General features: G+C 51.9%; 1 non-coding gene across 1 annotated transcript; it reads right to left on the bottom strand.

Moving 5' to 3' along the window:
• Positions 1-454: 454 nt before the first annotated feature.
• Positions 455-528, bottom strand: trnap-agg (transfer RNA proline (anticodon AGG)). Its single transcript has one exon. It is a non-coding gene; the product is annotated as a tRNA-Pro (tRNA).
• Positions 529-12,603: the final 12,075 nt, after the last annotated feature.

Below are 12,603 nucleotides of genomic sequence, written 5' to 3'. Positions count from 1 at the left end.
TCCTAATTACTAGGAAGCACATGATCATAATCTTTATTAGTGTCACAAGTAGGCTTACATTAACAGTGCAATGAAGTTACTGTGAAAAGCCCCTAGTTGCCATACTCCGCGCCTGATCGGGTACATTGAGGGAGAATTTAGAACTTCCAATTCACCTGACAGCAAGTCTTTCGAGACTTGTGGGAAGAAACCGGAGCACCCGGAGGAAACCCATGCAGGCACGGGGAGAACGTGCAGACTCCGCACAGACAGTGACCCAAGCCAGGAATCGAACCCGGGTCCCTGGCGCTGTGAAGCAACAGTGCTAACCATGCTGCCCACAAAAACCATGACAGACACAAGGAAAAACAAACTTCAAGGTTGGTGCTAGAGAGATTTTGCCAACATTTTCTGCGTTCACCATGAAATTGGGAGCATTTTCTCTCAAGTTAGTTGCTTTGACCGATAGGTATGAAGGCACCGCTGAGATTCAAACTCAGTATCTCCTGTTTCCTAGACAGGCGCTTTAACCATCTAAGCCACAGCGCCAATCTGAAAACAACCCGTTCCGCCAGACATCACTCTTCTGTAAACAACATACCTTGCTACACTTCAGAGGTTGTCATGTGGAGCAGTAAGGGTTAAAAACCTGAATTTGTGTGCGACTGCTGCAGTCATGTTTTAATATAAATTCTAGTTTAAAAAACAGCTAATTTTTGGAGCCAGGAGTTCAACTAGAGCATTATAAAAAGCTTGGGCTAATGGATTATTATTTAGATTAAGGGGATTCCCTGTCGAGTTAATTAGATTTCAACTTGGTAAGATGAAGTACTTACTGGGAAGAGCCAACCTGTCAGGAATTTTGCAGAAAAGCAGAGTTTTAGTTGTGTATTAGCTGGGGATGTGAGTAGAAGTCAAACAGCCCAGTTCAGCCAAAATATATGTCTGTAGCTAGATTAGCAGTTTCCTTCTGAGCTGTTCAAAAGAGTGTGAACATAAGTTGATCTGAAACGAGGTGAAGCAGCTTCTGTTGGAACACAGCCAGAGTTGCTGCATGGTTTTGTCAGGATTCTGGGGCAGGATTCTCCCCTACCCGGTGGGGCAGTGGGTCCCGGCTGGATGGAGTGGCATGAACCACTCCGGCGTTGGTCCACCCAATCCCCACCTTTAGGAGCCAAGCCCTCACCTTTAGGGGCGAGGCCCGCGCCGGAGTGGTTGCTGTCCCGCCGACTGGCGTGGAAGGCCTTTGGCGCCATGCCAGCCGGGGTCGAAGAGACTCCGCCAGCCGGCGGAAGTCTGCGCATGCGCGGGAGCGTCAGCTGCTGCTGACGCCATCCCCGCGCATGCGCGGGGGGGTAACCTACGCGTCGGCCACCGCAGAGACCTACACGGCCGACGAGTTGTAAAAGAGTGCACCCAAGGCACAGGCCCGCCCATGGATTGGTGGGCCCCGATCGCGGGCCAGGCCACCGTGGGGGCACCTCCTGGGGCCAGATCGCCCCGTGCCCCCCCCCCAGGACCCCAGAGCCCGCTCGCGCTGCCTGGTCTAAGGTAGGTGGTTTAATTCACGCCGGCAGGACCGGCATTACAACAACAGGACTTCGGCCCATCGCGGGCCAGGAAATCGCCGGGGCGGTGCCCGCCGACCTGCGCGGCGCGATTCCCGCCCCCGCCAAATCTCCGGTGCCGGAGAATTCGGCGGCCAGCGGGGGCGGGATTCACGCCGCCCACCGGCGATTCTCCGATCCGGCGGGGGGGGTCGGAGAATCCCGCCCCTCGTCTTTTTTTAAAGCAATGTTGAAGGATCTCTTTGTCTCAAAATGGAGTATGCAGACATCTCTGTAAATCAGATATTCCTGTGTATTCCTAAATGTATTAAACAGTGGGTTGACCGCTGAGATATGGGGCGGGTTTCTCCGACCCCGGGGTGGGTCGGAGAATCGCCGGGGCAGAGGTGCGATTCACGCGCTGCCGCCCCGACGCCAATCCGTCGATTCTCCGCGCGTGATGGGCCGAGTACCCGCCGAGTTAGGCCGAGTCCCGCCGGTGCCGTTCACGTCCTATCCGGCAGGACCCCAACGTTCATGTTGCGGGGTGGCCTGGTGAGGGGGAGGGGAGATCCGACCCGGGGGGGGAGGGGGCGGACCTCCACTGTGGCCTGGCGCGTGATCAGGGCCTACCGATCGGCAGGTGGGCTTCTCCTGGTGGGGGCCTATGTTGCTCTGTGCTGGGCCCCTGTAGCTCTCTGCCATGTTGCGTCGGGGCCGGCGCGGAGAAGGCAACTAGCGCATATGTGCGAATTTGCGCCGGCTGTAGTGCGCAGTCGCGGGCCCGCGGCGCCCATTCTGACGCCGGTATCGGCAGCTGGAGCTGCGTGAAGCGCTCCAGTGCCGTACTGGCCCCCTGTGTGGCGTAAAACGCAACGGCGTTTCCGACGGCGTCAACACTTAGCCTCAGGATCAGGGAATCCCGCCAGTGTTGTTTTCATGTTTGAGTGGGAATAAAGATAGCAGTTAAGGCTTACTGTATTCACTGTATTGATTGGCATTGTGAAAGCGGTAATTGTAAGCTATTTTCTGGTAGCGATGTTACAGATATTTTAATACTGTGTTAATAATAAAGTTCGTTTCAATGTACCATATCTCTATTTCTTTTTGAAATCACTCCTGGAGCGAAGTATCCTTTCTTCACTGTCTTACAAAATAAAAGTAAAATATTGGGGTTTCTGTCCAGTAGCCTAGCCACTGTTGGGGTCTGGTCTGGGGTTGTAATAGAGGGCAGAATTGTACTCAGTGGCAATGGTCCCATGTAGACATTTCAGCTTAAACCGCCATCCTTCCAACATTGTAAGGGATAGGAAGAGTTATCTATTGTGTCTTGCCATCATTCTTTGGTCCAATGGCATCAGTCAGCACCTGAAAAGAGTGAGCTCTGTAAGAGTAAGACTTTTAAGATCACAGCATGCTTCAATTTAAGTTTGTTCAAGACAAAGAAATAAACAAGTTTCAAAAGAATGTTTTAGGTTGTGCAAGAGTGTATTTTACTAAAAGAAGGCAGGATCTGGTTAAGGTAGACTGAGAATAGTTACTTGTGGGGAAATCTACAGAAGAGCAGTGGGGAGTGTTCAAAAATGAAAATGGGGAGGATACATGTTCCCAACATGTTCCCTCTAGGGTGATAGGAAGTAGTAACAAGCCCAGAGAACCATGGATGATCGGAGATATTCAGGATATATTCAGGGCAGCACGGTAGCATAGTGGTTAGCACAGTTGCTTCACAGCTCCAAGGTCCCAAGTTCGATTCCCAGCCTGGGTCATTGTCTGTGTGGAGTCTGCACGTTCTCCCCGTGTCTGCGTGGGTTTCCATCAGGCCCCAGGGACTTATCTACCTTAATATTTTTTAAGACACCCAACACCTCGTCTTTTTGGATCTCAATGTGACCCAGGCTATCTACACACCCTTCTCCAGACTCAACATCTACCAATTTCTTCTCTTTGGTGAATACTGATGCAAAGTATTCATTTAGTACCTCGCCCATTTCCTCTGGCTCCACACATAGATTCCCTTGCCTATCCTTCAGTGGGCCAACCCTTTCCCTGGCTACTCTCTTGCTTTTTATGTACGTGTAAAAAGCCTTGGGATTTTCCTTAACCTTATTTGCCAATGACTTTTCGTGACCCCTTCTAGCCCTCCTGACTCCTTGCTTAAGTTCCTTCCTACTTTCCTTATATTCCACGCAGGCTTCGTCTGTTCCCAGCCTTTTAGCCCTGACAAATGCCTCCTTTTTCTTTTTGACGAGGCCTACAATATCTCTCGTCATCCAAGGTTCCCGATAATTGCCGTATTTATCCTTCTTCCTCACAGGAACATGCCAGTCCTGAATTCCTTTCAACTGCCACTTGAAAGCCTCCCACATGTCAGATGTTGATTTGCCCTCAAACATCCGCCCCCAATCTATGTTCTTCAGTTCCCGCCTAATATTGTTATAATTAGCCTTCCCCCAATTTAGCACATTTATCCTAGGACCACTCTTATCCTTGTCCACCAGTACTTCAAAACTTACTGAATTGTGGTCACTGTTACCGAAATGCTCCCCTACTGAAACATCTACCACCTGGCCGGGCTCATTCCCCAATACCAGGTCCAGTACCGCCCCTTCCCTAGTTGGACTGTCTACATATTGTTTTAAGAAGCCCTCCTGGATGCTCCTTACAAACTCCGCCCCGTCTAAGCCCCTGGCACTAAGTGAGTCCCAGTCAATATTGGGGAAGTTGAAGTCTCCCATCACCACAACCCTGTTGTTTTTACTCTTTTCCAAAATCTGTCTACCTATCTGCTCCTCTATCTCCCGCTGGCTGTTGGGAGGCCTGTAGTAAACCCCCAACATTGTGACTGCACCCTTCTTATTCCTGATCTCTACCCATGTAGCCTCACTGCCCTCTGAGGTGTCCTCCCGCAGTACAGCTGTGATATTCTCCCGAACCAGTAGCGCAACTCCGCCTCACCTTTTACATCCCCTTCTATCCCGCCTGAAACATCTAAATCCTGGAACGTTTAGCTGCCAATCCTGCCCTTCCCTCAACCAGGTCTCTGTAATGGCAACACCATCATAGTTCCAAGTACTAATCCAAGCTCTAAGTTCATCTGCCTTACCTGTAATACTTCTTGCATTAAAACATATGCACTTCAGGCCACCAGATTCCCTGTGTTCAGCAACTTCTCCCTGTCTGCTCTGCCTCAGAGCCACACTGTCCCTATTCCCTAGTTCTCCCTCAATGCTCTCACCTTCTGACCTATTGCTCCCGTGCCCACCCCCCTGCCATACTAGTTTAAACCCTCCCGTGTGACACTAGCAAACCTCGCGGCCAGGATATTTATGCCTCTCCGGTTTAGATGCAACCCGTCCTTCTTATACAGGTCACACCTGCCCCGGAACAGCTCCCAGTGGTCCAGATAATGGAAACCCTCCCTCCTACACCAGCTGTCTAGCCACGTGTTTAGCTGCTCTATCTTCCTATTTCTAGCCTCACTGGCACGTGGCACAGGGAGTAATCCCGAGATTACAACCCTCGAGGTCCTGTCTTTTAACTTTCTGCCTAGCTCCCTGAACTCCTGCTGCAGGACCTCATGCCCCTTCCTGCCTATGTCGTTAGTACCAATATGTACAACGACCTCTGCCTGTTTGCCCTCCCCCTTCAGGATGCCCTCTACCCGCCTCGGATGAATAACTTCTTGCCACTTGGAGTGAGGTCCAGAACATCATGTACCGAGTTATAGAAGTGATCCATGTCTAATATATTCAAGGCCAGTGCATAAGTGCAGAAGATGTTGACAAGTCCTGCATCTATACGCAGAGAGATAAAGGGCGGGATTCTCCATTTCCTGACGCCAATTTCGAACTCGGCATCGGGAAACAGATAGTCCATTTTTACAACTGAATTGGGGGCGGCACCTGTTTACGCAGGATGTGCATGCTCGCCGCACACCATTGGGACGGCCTCAGGGCATCACCTGAAGACCCTCCCCCAATGCTCCGCCCCGATGGACCGAGTTCCCCACTGCGCGTTTGACGTGTGGTCTAAGCGGTTGGGAACCCGGCGTGGTGGTTGCGGACTGTGTCCATGCTGCTGGCCGTGGGGGGCTTCGGCGATGGCTGGTGCGACTGTTGGGGGTGGCCAGGGGGTAGCCAGGGGGCATCCAGGGGGACACTATCTGGCAGGTCGGGTCCATGCACGGCCAACGCCATGTTGTACGGCGCAACCGCTGCAGGTCGTTGCCATGCACATGCGTGGCCACGGACCCGGCAATTCTCCGGTCCTTTATTTTGTGGAGGCTGTACATTTTACATGGTGCGGCTGCTAGCCCCTCACCGGTCGGAGGATCGGTACTGGGGCAGCGCCGATTTTTCCCACGTAAAACACCATAGATCCTCCGGGCCTAGTCCCAAAATGGGATAAGTTGCTACTAGTAGCTCAGATGACTGCGCTAATCTTTTGTTGACTGCGAAGTATAAATCATGTGGTCTAGTGCACTCTTGCCACGACAATGAAAGCCTCACACATAGAGCCTGTGTCAGAGAATATGGTCTTGAATGTTCACATAAAATTGTGTATCTCACAGTCAAATGAGTGCTACCTTACGTATACTCACTGTAGAATGTGGGTCATTATTCTTCCTGGGGAAATAGTCCTTCCTTTCCCATTTCCCAGCCGGAAAGTTTCTCCTTTTTGGGGCACTGCACTCAGTTTCCATTTGCTCGTTGAAATAAAAATCCATTATCCTCCCGTAGCTAGAACGAAAGCAGATATTAGTATGTTATCGGCGATGGGCTGCCCAGCTTGAGGTGGGCAGTGACTGAACAATAGTGTGGTGTTGGGTGCTCTGAGGTACAGACGAACCAACACGGTTGCGATTGGTACAACGCAGTTTTATTCGAACTAGTTATTTACACATCTGTCTTGGTACTCAGCACGTGGTAACAGTGTGAGTGTCTTGTTAATGATGTCCTGGCCTTGTCCTGTCTCCAGATGGACTGGCCACCAGGTGTCGTGTTTCTTGTCTTCTACTGTGTCTGCTCTTGTCTGTGATTGGCTGTCGTGTTATGTGTGCTAATTGGTCTGTTGGTCTGTCTATCATGATGTGTGTGTTGTGATGTGTGTTTGAATATCATGACATCCCCCCTTTTTTACAAGATTATGTGCCTACGTGGTTATAAATATGAATGTGTCCTGAGTGCAGCTAAAGGTGTGTGTGCGTGATATTTACAGCATGTACATGTGGCATAACTACACACAAGGGGCGATGTCAGGTGTGACATGCAAACGAGGTTGTACCATAGCAAAAGAAGAAGAACGTTGAAATGTGGTCCGATCAAACGAGACCTGGAACGATAAAACAGTGACATGTTACAATACAGTAGTTGTTAAAACTTGACGTGTGAACAGTCTCATAAGTCCAGTCTAGTAGGTGGGCGACGAATTCAGGTTGACCGCCTCAAGGGTGGGACGAGAACCACCGGCTGAGGTGCCAGCCTGGCCATGGGCGGCGACAGAAGGGGCATGGTATATGGCAGCTCCACAAAGTCGCTATCAGGAACCAGTGGAGGACACGGCGTCTGTGTAGGGTCCCGTTGCGAGCGTGGAAGTAGGCGAAGGGCTCGCCAATTGCACCTACGCACTGATCCATCCGGCATGCGTACCAGGAACGAGCGGGGAGCCACGCGTCGGAGAACTTCGGCAGGTGCTGACCAGCCATCATCTGGTAGACGAATGCGGACGTTGTCTCCAGGGGCCAGGGAGGGAAGATCAGTTGCCCTTGTGTTGTACGATCTCTTCTGGCGATCGCGCTGCAGTTGCATCCTATGTAGTACCGGAGCATGGTCTATTGTTGGTGCCAGGATGGAAGGCACAGTGGTTCTGAGGGCGCGACCCATCAGCAGCTGTGCTGGCGAGAGACCCGTGGCTAGTGGGGCCGAGCGATAGGCCAGCAGGGCGAGGTGAAAGTCCGATCCGGCAGCAACAGCCTTGCAGAGGAGCCGCTTGGCAATGTGAACGCCCTTCTCCGCCTTTCCATTGGACTGGGGATGCAGAGGGCTGGACGTCATGTGTGTGAAGCCATACGAGGCTGCAAAGGACGACCATTCATGGCTGGCAAAACAGGGCCCATTGTCCGACATGACAGTCATCGGAATGCAGTGGCGAGCAAAGGTGTCTTTGCAGGCCCTGATGACAGCAGACGACGTCAGATCGTGCAGGTGTATGACTTCTGGGTAATTGGAGAAGTAGTCCATGATGATAACATAGTCCATGCCAAGCGTGCGAAATAGGTCGACACCCACCTTCGCCCAGGGGGATGTCACCAGCTCATGGGGCAGAAGCGTCTCAGGAGGTTGCGCCGGCTGAAACCTTTGGCAGGTTGTACAGTTGATCACCATGTTGGCAATATTGTCACTGATGCCCGGCCAGTATACCGCCTCTCGGGCCCTCCGTCTGCACTTCTCGACCCCCAAGTGGCCTTCGTGTATTTGATCGAGAACCAGCTGGCGCATACTGTGCGGAATCACAATCCTGTCCAGCTTCAGAAGGATCCCATCAATGTTGGCTAGGTCGTCCCGTACATTATAGAACTGCGGGCACTGCCCTTTGAGCCATCCTCCCGTCATGTGGCGCATCACTCGCTGTAAAAGGGGGTCGGCCGCTGTCTCTCGGCGTATGCGGGCCAGACTGGAGTCGTCAGCCGGCAGACTTGCCGCTGTCAAGGCCACCTGTGGCTCGACCTGACATACGAACCCCTCCGCATCTGGCGGCGTGCTCACTGCTCTGGATAGGGCATCCGCCACGATGAGGTCCTTCCCTGGAGTGTAGACCAGTTGGAAGTCATACCTCCTGAGTTTAAGTAGGAAGCGCTGGAGGCGAGGGGTCATCTCGTTCAGGTCCTTGTTTATTATGCTGACCAGGGGGCGGTGGTCAGTTTCGACCATGGAAGACCATAGACATAATCGAGGAACTTGTCTAAACCGGTTAGCAAGCCCAGGCATTCTTTTTCGATTTGCACGTAGCGCTGCTCTGTGGGGGTCATAGCCTGCGATGCATAGGCAACCGGGGCCCATGACGACGTGTCATCCCTCTACAGGAGCACTGCTCCAATGCCGGATTGGCTGGCATCAGTTGAGATTTTGGTGGGACGAGACGTGTCAAAGAACGCCAACACTGGTGCCGTGGTGAGTTTGCGTTTGAGCTCCTCCCATTCCAGCTGGTGTGTGTGTTGCCACTGGAACTCTGTAGATTATTTGGCGAGGTGGCGCAGAGTCGTTGTGTGGGAGGCAAGGTTGGGAATGAATTTCCCTAGGAAGTTGACCATGCCAAGGAATCGTAGGACAGCCTTCTTGTCGGCCGGCTGCGGCATGGCTGTGATGGCGCTCACCTTGTCTGCATCCGGACGGACCCCTGACCGGGAGATGTGGTCCCCCAGGAACTTCAATTCGGTCTGGCCAAAGGCGCACTTGGCTCGGTTGAGGCGCAGGCCGTTTTCCCGTATGCGGGCAAAAACGCGTTGGAGACGATGTATGTGCTCCTGCGGTGTGGTGGACCAGATGATGACATCGTCCACATATACGCGCACCCCTTCGATGCCTTCCATCATCTGCTCCATGATTCTGTGGAAGACCTTGGATGCCGAGATGATGCCAAATCGCATCCGGTTGTAGCAGAATCTGCCGAAAGTGGTGTTGAAGGTACATAGCTTTCGGCTGGACGGGTCCAGTTGGATCTGCCAAAATCCTTTAGAAGCATCCAGTTTCGTGAATATCTTCGCTTGGGCCATTTCATTGGTGATCTCCTCCCGTTTGGGTATGGGATAATGTTCCCGCATAATGTTATTATTGATTCTTTGGGGTCTGTACAGATGCGGAGCTCGCCAGGGGGCTTCTTGACACACACCATGGAGCTGACCAATGGCGTGGGCTCCGTGACCCTGGATAGGACCCCTTGGTCCTGGAGATCCTGCAGCTGCTGCTTGAGGCGGTCTTTAAGTGGCGCAGCAACCCTGCGACGTGCGTGAACGACCGGGATGGCGTCCGGTTTGAGGCGAATTCGGTATGTGTATGGCAGTGTTCCCATGCCTTCGAATGCCTCCTGGTTGTGGGCGAGGAGCGATTGGAGCTGTGCGTTGAACTCAGCATCCGGGAAGTCAGACGTGCCGTCTGGAGAGAGAGAAAGAATTTGTTGCACAAGGTGGAGAGCCTTACATGCCTGTGCGCCCAGCAGGGAGTCCTTTGATGAGCCAACTATCTCGAACGAGAGTGTGGCCGTGTGTGTTTTGTGTGTCACCTGGAGCTGGCAGGATCCCATGGCCGGGATAACGTTCCCGTTGTAGTCGACCATCTTGCACCGGGATGGCTGGATTGGTGGTCTGAACTTCATGGCATAGAATGCTGACCATGCTATGAGGTTGGCGGATGCGCCAGTGTCCAGGCGGAAAGTGATTGGCGATCGGTTGACCGTCAGGGTGGCACTCCATTCATTGGCCGGATTGATGGTGTTGACCCGGTTCTCATCAATGACTGCAACCCGGAAGGCGTCTTGGTCATCTGTGTCGTCGGTTTGGATGTCGTGATGTGGAGGCTGAATGGTCCGCACGTTCCTGCGAGGTTGTCGGAGATGTGGAAGATCCACAGGTTGAGCCGCTCGACAGTAGGCAGCGTACTGGCCCATCTTGCCACAGCATAGGCATTGTCGGGTTTTTGCAGGACATTGCCCTTTTAAATGTGCAGCTCCACAGTTGCCGCATGTCATGACGTCATGGCGTTCGTTACGCCACTGCGCATGCGCAGTTCGGTCTTGCGTCGGGCACGCCTGCGCAATGCGTCCCTCAATGTTGCCGTTGGTTTTGGTGCGCACAAACGCGGGAGGCCTCAAAAAGCACGCAAAACGGCCGCCCTCGTCCGGGCCGCGGGCCAGGAGAAACTCGATTGCCTGGATGCGTTCGGCCTCGTGGGCGGCCTGGATTGCCGATTCGATCGCTTGGGACCCCCTCCGTGCCGATTCGGTCGCCTGAATTTGGGCATCGCGGCTGGTTGCATTTTCATGCAGGACACAGGCTTCCACTGCAGATGCTAAGGTCAGGCCTTTAATTTTTAGAAGCTGCTGGCGTAGGCCACTGGAGGCAACGCCAAAAACGATCTGGTCCCGAATCATGGACTCTGAGGTGGTGCCGTAACCGCAGGACTGCGCGAGTATGCGGAGGTCGTCAGGAAGGGCTGATAGAGCTCATCCTTACCTTGTAGGCGTTGCTGAAAGATATACCTCTCAAAGCTTTCATTGACCTCAACGTTGAAGTGCTGGTCGAGCTTGAGGAGGACCGTGCCATATTTAAATTTGTTCTCGCCTTCCGCGAACACCAAGGAGTTGTATACATCGATGGCGTGCTGACCTGTGGTAGTGAGGAGCATGGCAATCTTTGTTTCGTCTGAGGCGCCCTGTTTTTCGTTGGCTCACATGAACAGTTCGAATTGCTGCTTGAAGAGCTTCCAGTTGGTGCCCAGGTTCCCAGCGACTTGCAACTGCTGCGGTTTGTCGTGGGTGTCCATGGCTCAGGATGGCAGATTTGCCGGTAAGTATCGATTTACTCACTGGTACCATGTGGTGTTGGGTGCTCTGAGGTACAGACGAACCAACACGGTTGCGATTGGTACAACGCAGTTTTATTCCAACTAGTTATTTACAGATCTGTCTTGGTACTCAGCACGTGGTGACAGTATGAGTGTCTTGTTAATGATGTCCTGGCCTTGTCCTATCTCCAGATGGACTGGCCTCCAGGTGTCGTGTTTCTTGTCTTATACTGTGTCTGCTCTTGTCTGTGATTGGCTGTCGTGTAATGTGTGCTAATTGGTCTGTTGGTCTGTCTATCATGATGTGTGTGTTGTGATGTGTGTTTGAATATCATGACAAATAGGACACGATGATCCATTCCACTGTTGGAGGAACCCATGGTGCCCCTGCTGTATGCCACCTGAGTGGGATTTATGACCTGCAGTCTTCTATCTTCCATACTTTTTCCCTCACTGATGAGAGCAAGGATGACGTCTGCTGCAAGGTCCAGGTATGACTCCGGGAAGTGCAGCCTTGCCTAGCATCTGAACCATCACCCCTCCCCCTCGACCTTGTAGGTTAACATCCAGAGGGAAGATGAAACATTTGGGGCAGAGTCAGCTGCAGGATCTATGAAGGTGTTTGCTTAAGGGTTCACCAATTGCCAGTGGTATTCCATTTCAGAGTTTCTGTCAGATTTACCTCCTTAGTCTCTTTATCTCCTGATGGACAAGATCTTCAGGTTGTTCATGCCCATCCCGATGGGTTTCCCGGCAGCATGGGGGGGATTCAATGGAAATCCCATTGACAGCGGCGCGACCAAAAGATCCCGCCGCCGCCAACAGTGGGCCGCCTCCACCCTCCAAGAAACACACAATTTGGAGGCCAGAGAATCTCACCCACTGTTGCTGTTAAAGGTGGCGCATGCCAGGATCCAGGCCTCTTCCTTGTTATTCAACAGGTTCAGCTGTCTCCAGAAGTCCAGTAATGAGCCTCATTGCCCAGGTTGGTCAGGTTTCTGCCCCACCCACGACATGATGGGATATAAAAGGATCTATATAAATGATAGTCTTTCTTTTCCTTTGGTCCCTGCATCACTTGATGGTTGAATGATTTTAATGAGTGTGAAGGGATAATACGGAACATTCTACTGTGTATGGATATAGAAGGGATAGTGGTGGTGCTGAGGTCTGGAAAAACTATGGTCTTTGTTGAATGACATTTAGATTTTGACATCACAGACAGTGAAGAAATGGAGAATACTTCATGAACACAAACTAGTGAGCAAGTCACTGTATCAGATCATCGAAAGTGGCCCAAGTACATTTGTGGATTCTGGGTATTAAAATGCTGCAAAAACTCTCCATTTTCTAATTTGCCAATTAGTATCAAGCACCATCAATGGAAATACTACACCTACAGGAAAGTGAGCACCATTGGGACATCTCTCAAGAGTTAACCTGTTGAGGTACTTAGTAGTATATAACCGGTTTTAATGTTCTTGGTCACTTCCATTTTTACTGAGTGTACATTCTCC

Source organism: Scyliorhinus torazame, chromosome 4 (genome assembly GCF_047496885.1).
Source record: "Scyliorhinus torazame isolate Kashiwa2021f chromosome 4, sScyTor2.1, whole genome shotgun sequence".
Classification (NCBI taxonomy): Eukaryota; Metazoa; Chordata; class Chondrichthyes; order Carcharhiniformes; family Scyliorhinidae; genus Scyliorhinus; species Scyliorhinus torazame.
This window is presented reverse-complemented; position numbering and strand designations above follow the sequence as displayed.